At 47.2% G+C, this 13,123-nt stretch overlaps 1 long non-coding RNA gene across 3 annotated transcripts; it reads left to right on the forward strand.

Annotated features, from left to right (window-relative positions):
* Positions 1–158: 158 nt before the first annotated feature.
* LOC147584805 (uncharacterized) lies at positions 159–12,337 on the forward strand. 3 transcript variants are annotated; one of them, XR_015253568.1, is made up of 3 exons: positions 159–875; positions 6,185–10,252; positions 10,382–12,337. It is a non-coding gene; the product is annotated as an uncharacterized LOC147584805 (long non-coding RNA). The 3 variants fall into 3 exon arrangements; XR_015253573.1 differs by lacking the exon at positions 159–875 and having other exon boundaries at positions 5,022–10,029; positions 10,158–10,252; XR_015253566.1 differs by lacking the exon at positions 159–875 and having other exon boundaries at positions 5,022–10,252.
* Positions 12,338–13,123: the final 786 nt, after the last annotated feature.

Consider the following 13,123-nt stretch of genomic DNA (forward strand, 5'->3'; position numbering starts at 1 on the left):
AGGGGCAGAGAGAGAGGGAGACACAGAATCAGAAACAGGCTCCAGGCTCTGAGCCATCAGCCCAGAGCCCGACGCGGGGCTCGAACTCACGGACCGCGAGATCGTGACCTGACTGAAGTCGGACGCTTAACCGACTGCGCCACCCAGGCGCCCCGAAATGCGTCTATTTTAGAGGATAGTCGTCATTGATTTGCATCAATATGTCCAAATGCGTCAACTTTCTCGGTGTAAAGAGTAGGGAGAAAGAATCCTGGGGGGGATACAGGTTCAGGGGATCCAGGCGTAGCTTTGCCTTTCACTGGCTGTGGGAACTTAGCCATGTTACATCACCTCATCGCGCCTCTGTTTCCTCATCTGAAAAATTAACATAATTATTCCACCTACCTCATGGAGCTGGTTCAGGAGGATTCAATGAGGCAATTCGTAGAAATAGTTAAAGCTGTACCTGACGCTTAGGAGGCATGACTTATGAAGCATAGATGCTTTAGAGAGGTAAACGCTTACCTCCCGAAAGGACTAAATCTGACTTCTTATTTAAATTGCTCATCTGTCCATTCATTCATTCAACACACATTCACTAAGTCCATATTATGAGCCAGCAGCGGGTGGCCACCAGGCAAACAAATATAAATAAACTACCGCTCTTCGCCAGTAGGAGCTCAGACGTGTAAACAAAAAATCTGCCGTGATGAGGGAGGTGCTGGGAGAGCATTTCTGCGGGAACACGGATACAGGAACGTGCAGCCTCCTACCTCGCCCTGGAGGAGTCAGGATGGCCGCCCCGAAGTGAGGTTCCGCAGAAGGTGAAGAGGGAAAGGGCATTCCAATGGAGGACACAGCATGTTTAAGCAAAGACCCAAATGGAGGAAGAGCAGGTGAATTCCCACGTCGGGTGCCGGTGTGTGGGAGGCGAGTAGGAAAGGGTATAAGGCTGAGGAGGGAATATACATATATTTGTTCTAATTGCACAGTACTGAGAAAACGGATTCGCTCAGGGAACTAGCTGCAAAAGGTAGCTTTTTAAAAAAAAAAAAACTCAATTTGCAATCTTGGGGTCCTCTACTAATTTGGAAGCTCAAGAGAGAGGCAGTAAGACATTTTTAGTTCAAATCTAAATTATTATCTCCCAACATCTTACATTTCTTACCATAAAAGTCAGATGGAAAGCAGTGCGACCCTAGGATCGGGACTAAAATGGTGTAAAACACAGTAGCATGTGCGACCTGGTCCGTGTCCACTTGTCACTGCTTGGCTGTCAGACTGGGATGAGAACACACACCTGAGCCTCACCGGGCACACGAGTGAGCAAGGCCATGTGTGTGCACGCTGGTGAGCCGGGAAATGTCTTGTACTGAGCAGTTGCCATGAAGTAGGCTGGTGGCTCCGCAAAAAATATGAGTAGATTTTTTTTTTTAATTATTGGGGTGCCTGGGTGGCTCAGTCGGTTAAGCGTCCGACTCTTGATCTTGGCTCAGGTCATGATCTCACGGTTCATGGGATGGAGCCCCACATTGGGCTCCGCGCTGACAGCGTGGAGACTGCTTGGGATTCTCTGCCTCCCTCTGCTTCTCCCCGACTCATGCTTAAGCTCTCTCTCTCTCTCTCTCTCTCAAGTAAACACTTAAAAATAAATAAATAAAATAAAAATCATTATTACTATTATTATTACTGTCAATTTCAGTGAAAAATTCCACAAGTATCTGGATGCCAAAGTATATGTGAGACCCGACAGCCGACACCACGTTTTATGCATTTCCCTCCGCCCGGCACCCAGCCCCGAGCCTGCCACACAGTAGGTTCTCTATTGATGTTTGTCGAGTAGCGACCAAACATCTGGATTTGGACATTTCCAGGGTGCGCGTATGGTAACCGAGACCCTCCACAGCAGTTAATAAGCCCAGGGAGCACGGTGTATGGAGTGGGAAGACAGGTAGGGAAGCACGTGAAGGAGACGGAGAAAGTGCCAGTTGGCGGGCCCCGGTGATCTGATTATGCGACGCCAGTGTGTACCGTGAGAACTCCTTGACCACATCATGTACCTACTCGACTTCGCTCCCATGTAACCAACTTTTCATTTACTTTAACAGCAATGTAAAATGCAACGGTGATTCATCATACATTTTGGGAGGAACTCTCGCTTGGAAGGAGTTGGTTGGACTCTGGAGGATTAGTGGGTCGAGAACCAAGTCGGTGCATACTGAAGGCACTGGGCTCTCTTAGGAGGCTGAATCATACACCCCAATGGAAACTTTCCCCATCCTGGGAGTCATTAATGTGTCATAACCCGTAATTTAGAAATTATTGGGTGTTTGGGACTTCCTTTCTCACTCGGCCCACAGATCCTTATCCTCACACACAGACCGAACCCTCAGAGTATCGATGAAGGAGGGGACCCTCCGTCAGCTCCTGTTGGAGGAATAAGATGAGCACAGACCTAATCAGGGAGCATCTACTCTGGGCTTCCGAACAGGACAATAATTTTTGCCGTCCTAAGTCCTATGCGTGACTGCTGCTCATCGTTCTCAAGATCTCAGCACCTTTTCCTTCTGGTGGGCCCTGGGTGATGAGTCAAAAAGAAGTACTCCTCCCCGCTTGGCCATCTGGTTCACCAGGGGTCAACCCACAAAGGGAGACTGCTCAGTGAAGTGACAGAGGTCACACCTCTGGGGATGGAAGTCAACCTTATCAGTGTTCTAGAAGCAGACCTGGATTTCTAGGCGCCTCCACACGTGAACACCTGTTCTGTTTCCGCATTTGCCATCAAGGGTTATGAGATGGAGGGAGAGACGGGGTCAGGTGTTTGCAAAGGTCACTCAGTTTCATGTCTGAAAGGTGAGCGGTGATGTCAGGATCAAGTGGCCAGTGAGGACAGGGGAAAGATGACAGAGACATTTCTTTTAATATTTTTTAAATGTCTATTCATTTTTGAGAGAAAGAGAGAGAGAGAGCAGGGGAGGGGCAGAGAGAGAGGGAGACAGAGAATCCATGGGATCCATGCTGTCAGCTCAGAGCCTGACGTGGGGCTCGAGCTCATGAACTGCGAGATCGCGACCTGAGCAGAAAGCAAGAGTCAGATGCTTAACCGACTGAACCACCCAGGTGCCCCTGGAGACAGACCTTTTTAAAGGCATAACCCCCACCCCCCAGACTCACTCCCATTTCCCCCTCCGGCCATCCCTTTGTGCATCCTGCTGGTAAATTTCGATGTTGATGCTGATATTTAATTGTATCTGCAGAAAGAAGGCAAAATAGAGCTCATCAGACATTTAAAGGCAGTCATCTGTGTTTCTTATTTACTTTTAGATAAGCAACATACCCACAAATTTACTCTTGATAAAGACTACAGGAACTGCTCGTTTGCCAAAGACAAGTGACTTTTAAATGGCGAACAGTTTGAGATGTTACCAGAGCAAAACTTGTAATTCCTACTGGCCAATCCCCACCTGCCCCCACTACCCCCTTCTCCCTCACACACACACACAGTGTTTGTTGAGCCCATATTTATAGATGTCACCAAAAGCCTGTGCCTCTGTCCACTCCTGTTTAAACATCTGCATGCCCATATGTTGGGACATCAGTCAAACTTTGCTCCCTGCCAGCTCTACTGTGTTCCCCACATGCCCGGGGCTTCTCCTGGTCTGCTCCCCAGGCCAATGAACCCCATCACCCTCCAGAGGGTTCCACGTGAAGGAGAAGGGTCTCCAGGGCGTGCACAGGAATAAGAAGAACATGACGGCCAGGCCTGAGGGACAAGGACATCTGTCTGATTGCTCCACTTGTTTCTGCCCATGACCTCACAGAGGCCTCAATTGGATCAGGCAATTAGTATGGGCAGGATCAAATGCTGCCCAATTTAATTCAATTACTCTTCACCGCAAGAGAAAATATGGTTATTATAGTGACAGGACCCGTGTGCGGAATACAGGCTCCTGGCCAGCAACCTGCCAACACGCTGCCAAGCTGTGAGGGGCAGCGAGGGCGCAGAAGAGGATGATTGGAGAGGATGGGGCAGAACCGTACCTGCTCCAGAGCATCGGAAGTGGGGTTCGTGTCCGGCCACAATCGCCCAGAGGCCCCTTTTCTGACAGAAACCCCTGGGCAATGGGGGCATATCTATTGCCCAGGCTTGGGATCGAAATGTGGAGGAGTCAGCTGTTCCACGAGAACGGTGAACTACTTCCCGGGTCCCGGGGAGAAAGGGGGAAGCACGAGTGACAGCAGCCAGAAGACGAACGGCAGCTAGTTTCCAAAATTACCGTTTTAAGGGAACTTTCTTATTTATCATTCTTAAGTCTCTATGGCAAATTTGACAACTAAGAAGACAATGTAGACATTGAGTCTTGTTTTAAAAACGTCTTCGTCCCTTCACTGCCATTGATCTCCCCATATTTAATAACTAGAACTTTCATTTTGCCCTTATGCTGCATTTCCTGTTGGCCAGCTATGGTCAATGATGTTTATGTGGGCCCATTCCTTTTAACCTCTCAAGAGCCCTGTGAGCTAGAAGCTTTCATTACTCCCATTTTGTAGGTGAGAAAAATGAGGTTTCACGAGTCTGAGTAACTGCCCAAGGTCACATAGCTGTAAGTGACAGTGGATCCCTGTTGGATCTGTTGATCTCAAAACCCCTGTTCTTGACCATTATGCTAAACTTCCCCTTGGCCTCCTTTCATCAAATCTTCCTTGCCTTTCTATGCACGTCCTCGGGTCACCGAAGAGAGAGAGGTCTGAACACATGCTCAGTACACTGGATACACAACAGCCCACGTCCACATGGAATCATATCATTGTTTCTTTTTTTTTTTTTAATTTTTTTTTTTCAACGTTTATTTATTTTTTTGGGGACAGAGAGAGACAGAGCATGAACGGGGGGAGGGGCAGAGAGAGAGGGAGACACAGAATTGGAAACAGGCTCCAGGCTCCGAGCCATCAGCCCAGAGCCTGACGCGGGGCTCGAACTCACGGACCGTGAGATCGTGACCTGGCTGAAGTCGGACGCTTAACCGACTGCGCCATCCAGGCGCCCCCATATCATTGTTTCTTAACTAACACACTGAGCTCTGGGTTCAAATCCCAGCCCCGCCGCTTCCTGGCTGTGTGACCGGACAGTCTCTGGGTCTCAGTTTCCTCATGCATAAATGAGGAACGTATTTCCTCATCGCGTTGTGGGAAGAGCTATCAGAGTCAACGCACTTAAAATGGTACCCGGGGAAAAGATGCAAAAGTTGTCAGCCGTTAGCATCACTTCCCTTCTGGAAGCAAGTAATGCAAAGATCGGAGGCAAGGCCGTTATCTGCCGTATGCACACATGCACACTTCCAGAGGTAGACCACATATTGGCAGCGTCCACATCAGTCAGGCCTTTGCTGGGCCTGGTGATCATGAGTAGTTATCTTGGCCGACGAGCCCAGGCTTAGTGGGGGTGGGGCGGCTGTAGGAGACCGGAACGACTCTGAAGCAAGTTTCTTTTGGGGTTGAGTAGGGTGCTCCTCTGACTTGATCCCTTGTCTGAGGCTCTACCCCTTTTTCCTCAGAAGCACAGTGAATGGGAGAGGTTGGGGGACTCACACAGGGAAGAGGCAGTAGCTCCCCCCCCACTTACACTGAGTGACAGGCACCGGCTATGCCCCTTTCCGTTCCCTCTGGCCCACTGCCCTCTACCCCAGCGGACCAGGGAGGCACGGTGCTGAATGTCCATCGTGGTAAATGGCCTTCACACAAAATTTCTGAGTTTGCCAACTTGAAGTACTGTCTCGGAGCTTTGCAGGGGGTTTTGAAAATTCTAGAAACTCACAGGAATTTCCCCAAGGCCTTACCACACTCGCTTGGGTCGGCATGGCAACATCTCTGTGAAGCCAGGGTGGGGGCGTCTCCAGCCTGAAGAAGTGGAGTGTGATGCTTCGAATCATACTTACGTTGTTCGTGGTCACTCTTCACCACTCGAGCTTCTTTTAGGGCCAGGGCCACTTTTGCAGGTACTATAAATCTAAGCTAATACGCATATCAGTGTGTACCAGATAACGTGAGCTCTGGTCTGGAGTCGGGCTTTACAACGATCATTTCCTCTCTCCACCAGAGCCCGTCATGGCTCCACATTGCTCGGACGTATGGCGTGATGAACAACCGCATTTGGTGCCTGTTGTGATCACTTATGATGTCTTGGCCCCATGCCCTCTGCTTTCAGATCCCCTGTGGAGGATACAGAACATGCTAATAGAAGCCAGATCTTTTTGGTTAGTTTTGATTGAGCTTCATGGAGTTATCACTCTGACAGTGGTATTTTCATTAAGAGGAGAATGGTTTACTGTCCAAACTGGAAATGGTGTCTTCTTGTATGGGATTGCAGCTGGAATAAATGGAGTGAAGACGAACAGAAAAGCAGGCACCTGGCTCTTCTTCCTTATTCTACACTTCTGAGTGAGCTCTGGTCCCTCCCAGCCTCAATTTCCCCATTGCTATGGGAACTGAAATCAATCCTACGGCCCACACTGTCTCTTGCAAATGAGCTGGATGAGTGTTCACCACCCTGAGCCCTCCAATATCCAGCACTGTAAATTTCAGTTGTAATTGCCGGTATTACTCAGAAAAGGAAAAGAAATATTTCCAGTTCTGGGAAGAGCAGGGCTAACAGCTGTAGCTGAACACGAGACGAGGGAGGATGACAAACCACAGACGTGCCCAGCTCTTGGGTGCTCCGAAGGGAACCTGGGCAGAAAATGGCGGCCCCCGTCAGGTAACCGTTTCAGCGTCACACGAAGAGATGTTACCTTGATATCCACGCCAGCTGAGTTCCTGAATAATAATATTTTAAGCAATACGGAGCATAAGACAAATAGACTCACTTAGCATCTGGGGAGCCAATGGCACCCAGGCTTGCCCAAACTGGCCTTTCTCATTGCAGGGTGTGGGAGAACACAGGGCTTTGTGGGTCCCTGGGGGCCTGCCAGGCCCAGAGCTGTTGCTCAGCTGTGGGAAGCACTCCAGTTCTCAGGTTTGCTAATGAGTGGTGTGGTGTCTGGCAAGGGCCTGGCCTGTGAGCGAGTGTGACTAATCATGAATCTTTTCAATAACGCTGACAGTTCATTCTCCGCTCTCTCCTTCGGCTGCTCTCTGTGCTGGAGCTGGCTGAAAGAGGAGCAAATTAGCCTCATTCTGGAAAAGGCAGGGCATGATAAAGGACCCCCTCAAAGGTCTCCAGTGCTCCGTGCCTGGATGTTTTGCAGCCGGTGTAATTATCTGACTTGGGTGGCTCGACGGTATTTTTGATGTTGTTGTTCCCTCTCCTCAATAGCAGGCAGTGTCTGAAGACAGTGCCCGGTTACTGTTCTGGGAGCTATTTAACAAATATAGGTTTGACACCAGCAAAGACAGTGTCATGATTATCCTGCATATGCTCCAGCCCAAGCTGACGACCCTCCCATTTCCTGTCCAAAGGGTACATTTTGTTGAATTATGCTTCTGTCCCCACACGGAAATGTGGTAGACCTTAAATGCCCCGGACTCCTTAATTGGGGGTGGGAGCCAAAGAGTGGATGAAGCTTTCCCTCCGATTCCTCTGTCTCCCCGCCACCCACTTTGCTGCTTGATAAGTTCACTGTGCTTCTAACACCACAGCCAAACTGCGTGTCGTGTCACGGGGAAGGGGTGTGTGTGTGTGTGTGTGTGTGTGTGCGCGCGTATCTCAGGAAAGCTAGTAATGCCATCTGTTGGTTAGTGGACTGGAAGAATTTCAAGCTGGAAGGCAAGCTTTGCTGATGTTGGACCAAAACACTTAGAAAAGAGTGGTAATTGTCCAGTGGATGTGGTACTTTCATCATGGACTGGGCTTCTGAGAATAACTCATATATAATTTTTTTTTAGAGAGGGAGAGAGAAGGAAAGGGGCAGAGGGAAAGAGAGAGAACCTTAAGCAAGCTCCTCGCTCAGCGCAGAGCCTGACGTGGGGCTTGATCCCACAACCCTGGGATCATGACCTGAGCCGAAATTAAGAGTCAGGCGCTCAACCAGCCGAGCCACCGAGGGGCTCCTCGAATATAATTTCTTAATAACAGAGCCAAAACATTTGCACGTCGAGAGACATGAGCAAGTGAAAGGGGAGGAGAAGTGAATCCAGCGCTGGGAAACTGAGGCCGTGTGTACCATTCTTCATTCCCTAAGATAAATGCATTGTCTGGCACTTTTCACCCTCTAGCATGTAGGCCTGTTTCTTCTCCCTTTCTGAGCCTGGTGGGATCACTATGCACTCTTAAGGAGGTCCAAAAGGCTAACTAGAGACACTCAAGCTGTATTTTCCAAATCGAAAATTGAGACATGTGTCAGAATATTCTCAGGAATGATAAGTGAAAGTATTTAAAATTAAGAGTTTTCTTTGAACATTGTGACCACAGAATTCTCTTTCAATTTCTGAATGCCATGTGTGTGTAAGGTGCCGTGGGTTATGGTTCCAGGTAGGGGTTGTTGTAAGTGGTGACCACAGGTCAGATTTCTCTTCAGCCATGCAGTATCTCAAAAACTGGGGAACTTCTCACGAGCATCCAAATTTCTAACTTCTTTTTAAAAATCGTCAAATCTGGCAACACTGACTTCATAGACCCGCATGAAACTAAATGGTTGCTGCCTTTTTACAGAATACTTTGTCACACTCCTCACTACTCTCTATTGCTTCACATTTAACCTCCTTTTCCTACCTATATGATCTACCTGCCTCTCCAGGCATTTAAATCCGTGCTTGCTGATTCAGTCACACATACCAGTGGTTAAGGCTCCTGTCTGTGCACCATCACAGAAAGGATAGAGTTTCTTGACTCCTGTCAACTCACGTCCCACCTCAGAGAGCTGGCCCTCAGCACAGCGTTGGTCAAAACGTGACATTCCCTGAGACATTGGGAACTCCAATGTTTATCATATGTTCCAGCTTTGCTTCTTTTATCAGAGAAGATCCCCAAAGAGGGAGTCATCAACAGATGATTTTGGTCATTCCTCGATGATACAAAATGTAAGACACAAACATCTCATATGCCTTGTTTGTTCTACTGTTCATGCAGCCAGTTTTGTAACCACAAGAATCTTTTTTAGAAGAATAGATGGCTGGGTCTGGGGGTAGGACTGGGGGGTAGGAAATTGTTGGGCTTCCAGATAATACACTGGTTAACTATGGGACCTCTTATAGTGTTTTGAGCTGGTTCAGTAGGAGAGAAACAGGGGTGAGTATAGCCAAGTTTAGAATTTAGAATGGTGTAAGTTCATTCCAAAGTGTGTATGTGAGTATATATGTGAACGTGTGTGTGTGATCTTTTTTTTAAGTTTATTTATTTATTTTGAGGGAGAGGAAGAGAGAGCATGAGCAGGGAGGGACAGAGAGAGAGGGAGAGAGAGAGAATCCCAAGCAGGCTCTGAGCTGTCAGTGTGGAGCTCGACATGGGGCTCAATCCCATGACCGTGAGACCATGACCTCAGCTGAAATCAAGAGTCAGAGGTTCAACCAACTGAGCCACCCAGGTGCCCCTCATCATAGATAATTCTTAAATCTTCTATTTTCTTGAGAACAATATTATGAACTGCATCATTTCATGTAAAAACATAACTCACAGATACAACATGTCTTTAACGAAATTCTACTAGAAAGTGAGAAAGGTAGTGACACGTATCCAGGAGACAAATCAGCGTTTGTGAAAATCATGGTGTCATTTATAATACTTGTCAACTAGTGGTAGGCCAGTGGGGGGGGGGTACCCATTCATCCATTCCCTCATCAGCAGATATTACTAAACACCCACTCTAGATTGAACCACATAAACCTTCCAACATTTGAGCTTTTGATCTATGAAAATAGGTATCTCACATGGTTTCACATGCACCGTGCTAAGTACTACGTTAGGTATGGGGATAGAAGAATAAGAAACGAAGAATGGATTCGTAAACAGCAGTGCAATGAAGGGTCACAAGTGCCGTAATGGGAACGTGTAGAAAAGCCCGTGAGGACCCAGGGAAGGCGGAAGTCGGAGTGGGAAAGTCTATTGTGGTGAACACAGTAATCTTCTCAGTAGATGATGCAATCTTCTGTTTAAAATTATTAGTGGTATTAGCTAATTTAAACGGAGGATTTCTATTACAGCCCCATGTTAAGAATTTTATATTTATCTCATGTTATCCTCACAGACCCCTATGGAGTAGGAGTCATCATAATTCCCATATTTCAGAAGAGGAAACAGAAGAGTAGAGAGTTTAAGGACTATACTCAGATTACACAGCTGGTGAGTGCTGGAGCTGGGATTCACCCTGTGACTGTGTAGACACAACCATATCATGAACCATGTAAATACAACGTTGCCCTGGTTGTGAATAAATAGCAGTAACAAGAACAAAGACTTCTGACTTTTCAGGTCAAATCCGTCTTGGGACCCATAACCCACTTGGTTTCAACCCCTGAGAGACAGTTTTCTGGTACCAGTCTAGACCACTTGGCATTGAAGCAAATAGGAACATACTTACACTCACATTCACACACGCACGCACACATATGCTCCCAGGCCCACTTTGGAGTGGACTTACCCCCTTTCCGAGGCCTGAACTTATACCTACTGAAGAACACAATGCAAAGGCGGTAAAATGTGGTGGTTTCTCAAGCAATTCCCTATTATGAAATGGAACGAGAACGTTGCCATGATGTAAAGTCCAGGGATATTACATGAAGGAGCCAGCTACTGTTTTGTATAGTGATTGGTCCTCCTTGGAAGAATTTCAAATGGTCATTATTCATTGGCATAGCCTCGGGGAAGATGAGGGGGATAAAAAAAAAATTGTAAGTTAGAGCCCTTGAGGCTTTTTATCAGGCACCACCTTGTCATAAACACAATGAGACTGGGTTTCCTGGGTGTTCTCAGGGCTCATTATGCAACAAGCCCCTGGCTCTGCCCTTCCCAGAAAAAGTCCAGAAGCCACTCTTGCAATGTAGTCTCCCCGCTGACCTCAGCAGGGCACGGACAGCCAGGGCTCGGAGTGTGATTCTCATAGTCCTGGGATGGAAAGAGGACTCAGTGTGGAAGGGAAAACAATGAAGGAGAACACACCATCAGGCGACTGTGTCCACCACCTCCTTCTCCTAGCATTTCTCAGATTCCTGACCTCAGCCGTGGGCAGCAGTAGCCTTTGTAAGGAGAAAACCAAGACCCACACTCTGATGAATGGACTGACAGGTGATTCAAAAGAGGTGTCCTACCCCTTTCATCATGTGAGAACGGAAGTCTTCAACCAGAAGAGGACCCTCACCCCCTCACCCAACCATACTGGCACCTTGATCTTGGACTTCCAGTCTCCAGAACTGTGAAAAATAGATTTCTGCGGTTTATAAGCCAAAAAAAAAAAAAAAAAGGTATTATATGGAATATGTCAACCAGAAATGTGAAGAACCAAAAAAACGGGGAAGGAGTCATGAAAAGAGACTTATCGTTAGTGAAAGGAAAATGACGGCCCTGAGAGGGGAGGGGTTGGCTGTGGCTGATACACCACAACCTGCCACGTCAGTGACAGCAGTGCTGTGAGAATAGGCAAGTCCCCAAATCGCACTGGTTTGGCACCACGTTTATTGTTTGCTTAAAGACCAGTCTCAGGGAATCCTTCGCTAACAGCCTTCCACACAGTATTTCACGGAGCCAGCCAGATGATGGAGGGTGACAGAGAACTTGCAAGATCACGGGTGATCATGGGCCAGGCCCGAGTGTCACACATCACTCTCGCCTACATTCCTGAACTGGAACCGAGCCAGCGTGGACCCACGCAGATACCAGGACAGCCACTTCCCAGCCATGACTCTACGCTGTAGAAGGGAAGCCTGAATCTTCAGTGGGTAGCCGCTGTCTTCGCCACACCTGCACGCATATTACGATACAATGAATGAACTTCAAAAGATTGTTTGAGAGAGTCCCACTCTCCAATCAGTCACTCATTTCAAGGAAGCACTCACATGGCATGCGATTTACAGCAGGACTGCTTTTTCCCGAGGGTCAAACCACTGAGAAGGGAACCTGTGAGTTCACTGTAATTTGTGACCTAAATTATGTTTCTTGTGAATACCACTCTTTTTATGGTGCTCTAATTTTGAAACATTTTCTGTTAGATCCTAGGTGCCTGGAAATGTTACTGTATTAATCACTTTCAGAATTAGCATTTTTTTAATGGTAAATCAAAGTTTGTCAGGATGCGTTATTACGGTATCATGGACACTTCCTTTGGTTGATATATATTGTAGAGACGTGACAAAGACAGTAAGACGCATATCCGTATCTATGTGGTGTCTGTGTTTTTAAGACACTTCAAATTAAAAAGGGGTTTGCATTTAATGAATCTTTAAATGATTTCCTTTGTGTCTTGAGCTGTCATCCTGATCATTTGCCCTGTAGTTCTTGTTAAGCAGCAGTAGCAGAAGTCCTCAGACATAGAATAGAGGGGGCTATCTTCTGTCCGCCTGGAATGTGTTCATATGTGGTCATGAGGGGTCCTCTGTAAGCAGACAGTGGGAGCAGGGCATTACCAAATCTTTACGGTTCCAAAAGGTGAGGGGCCTTTCCCCATCTCATCCTTTCTGAGCATTTCAGTTCTGAACACATGAACAGCGGAAACTCTGGGTGTACAGGGGAGGAAAATGATAATTTACAGTCCCGTGTAAGATACTTATTTGAAACTAGATTGAAATATGTCTATATCAGATCTCCATTTTTCTGGGTATCAGTCTATCTGTATCTACCTTGTTTATGTTCTGCCATTATTCCCACCGAGTAAGTCTCATCCTTGTGATACACTTCTTCATGTCAGGGATTGTTTCTTCTATTATTTTTATAACTCTACCTCTACCACCAAAGTGTGTGCATGCATGCAAGCACACACACATGCACACACATACAAACACACACACATGACACAGCTTGAAAAGGCAGCCCATCTGATGGCTCAGAGCCTGGAGCCTGTTTCCGATTCTGTGTCTCCCTCTCTCTCTGCTCCTCCCCCGTTCATGCTCTGTCTCTCTCTGTCCCAAAAATAAATAAAACGTTGAAAAGGCAGCCCATGACTTGAAGTTGATTTTGATGTTTTCTTCTTGAAGAAGCAAGATATAGTGGCAAAAGAAAAAG

This window comes from Puma concolor, chromosome A1 (genome assembly GCF_028749965.1).
Source record: "Puma concolor isolate L17-30 chromosome A1, mPumCon1.1.hap2, whole genome shotgun sequence".
Taxonomy (NCBI): domain Eukaryota; kingdom Metazoa; phylum Chordata; class Mammalia; order Carnivora; family Felidae; genus Puma; species Puma concolor.